The sequence below is a fragment of the Protobothrops mucrosquamatus genome, unplaced genomic scaffold (genome assembly GCF_001527695.2).
Source record: "Protobothrops mucrosquamatus isolate PMUCROS unplaced genomic scaffold, P.Mucros_1.0 scaffold6293, whole genome shotgun sequence".
In the NCBI taxonomy this organism is placed as follows: domain Eukaryota; kingdom Metazoa; phylum Chordata; class Lepidosauria; order Squamata; family Viperidae; genus Protobothrops; species Protobothrops mucrosquamatus.
Genome location: NW_015392122.1, coordinates 3,494 through 5,624, shown reverse-complemented (window position 1 = coordinate 5,624; position 2,131 = coordinate 3,494).

Sequence of the window (2,131 nt, the reverse complement as noted above, 5' to 3'; positions counted from 1 at the left end):
TTCCTCCCTCCCTTTTCCTTCCTTCCTTCCTTCCTTCCTTCCTTCCTTCCTTCCTTCCTCTCTTCCTCTCCATTCCCTCCCTTTTCCTTCCTTTCTTCTTTCCTCCCTCTCCATTCCTGCCTCCCCTTTCCTTCATCCCTCCCTCTCCATTCCTCTCCCTTCTCCTTCTTTCCTCCCTCCCTTCCTTCCCCTCCCTCCCTCTCTCCGTTCTCTTTTTCTTTTCTCTCTCTCCCTCCCCTTCCTCTCCCCCCCTCATTTGAACTGCTGCCCATCCCAAGGGTGGGTGAACTTAACCTTTGTTTTCTTTAATTTAACTGATTATTAAATAAATTGAAATTATTCTTAAAACACACACAATTTGCACCAAGAATTTAACGGTCAAAATTTCAGAGGTGTGAAATTGCATGGCTTTAAAACATAAATAGCAGCCGCTATTTTTGGGAACTAGGAAGGACTCTCTGGGTCCCAACAACATCGCCTCCCCCCCCACGCCACACACACACACACACACACACACAGGAGGTTGTTCCTCCCTCCAACAGGAAATCTCTGTTCTGGGTTTTTCTTTCTTTTGAAATGCAGCTTCCCTAAAGATAAAAATAGCAGCTTTGATGGAGGGGGGGGGCATGTTCTACTTCAAGTGGGGGGAGAAATTAATTTCCCTGTTCACTCGGTGTGTTCCCTCTAGCGGGAACCTTTTATAAGTAGTCCTCGATTTACAACCGTTCGTTTCGTGACCGTTCCGAGTTGCAACCGCGCCGGAAAAAATGGACTTATGACCGTTTTTCCCCCTTCATGACCGCTGCAGCCTTTTCCCCCAGGGTCACGTGATCAAAAATTCAGACGCCGGGCAACCGACTCGCACTTATGACAGTCGCAGCGTCCCCGGGGATGTGTGTGTGTGTCACGCAATCCCCTTTTTACGACCTTCCGACCAGCAAAAATCGACAAATGAAACCAGATTAACTTAACAATCGTGTCACTAACTTAACAGCTGCAGCCATTCGCTTAACAACGGTCGTAAAGTGGGGCAAAGCTCACCAAACCACCGACTCGCTTAGCGACAGACATTTGAGGCTAAGTTGTCGTAAGCCGAGGACTATCCACATATCGACGTCCTTGTGCATCATTCCAGCCCGCGCACGTCGTTCCGTGTTTGTCGGGCCCCAGAAACCACAATGACCCCATGAGCTGATCAGAGTTGCTTCTTCATTGCTGCAAGCGCATTTACAGGAATCTTCTCAGACCTGCTACGGTCTCTCGGGAACGGCCAGAAAAAAGGATCCAGGGATTTTAGCAGGAGGGTGTGTCTCTGGCCTCGGTTCCTTCCTTCCCAGCAAGGACTCCAATGTTGTTGGAGGCTTAACACACACGCACCTCAAAGCGCCTGAAGGCAGGACAAGAAGCAACAGGTGGAAACTCATCAAGGAGAGAAGCAACCTGGAACTAAGGAGAAACTTCCTGACAGTGGGAACAATTAACCAGTGGAACAACCGGCCTCCAGAAGCGGTGAATGCTCCAACACTGGAAGTTTTTAAGAAGAGACTGGACAGCCATTTGTCTGAAATGGTATAGGGCAAGGGTCGGCAACCGTGGCTCTTTTATGGCTCGTGGACTTCAACTCCCAGAATTCCTGAGCCAGCCATGCTGAGAGGAAAGGGAGAGGTTTCCAAGCTGGGCTATGCTGGCTCAGGAATTCTGGGAGTTGAAGTCCACGAGTCATGAGGGGGCCATAGTTTCCCCATGTTGGCTCAGGAATTCTGGGAGTTGAAGTCCACCAGTCATGAAGGGGCCAAAGGTTCCCCCATGCTGGCTCAGGAATTCTGGGAGTTGAAGTCCACGAGTCATAAAAGAGCCAAGGTTGCCCACCCCTGGTATAGGGTTTCCTGCCTGAGCAGGGTGTTGGACTAGATGACCTCCAAGGTGCCTTCTAATTCTGTTATTCTGTTATTTAGTGGAATGGCTTCCCTTCAGAAGTTGTGGATGCTCCAACACTGGAAGTTTTTAAGAAGAGACTGGACAGCCATGTGTCTGAGATGGTATAGGGTTTCCTACCCGAGCAGGGGGTTGGACTAGATGACCTCCAAGGTCCCTTCCAACATTATTATTATTATTATTACACTGTCAGGTC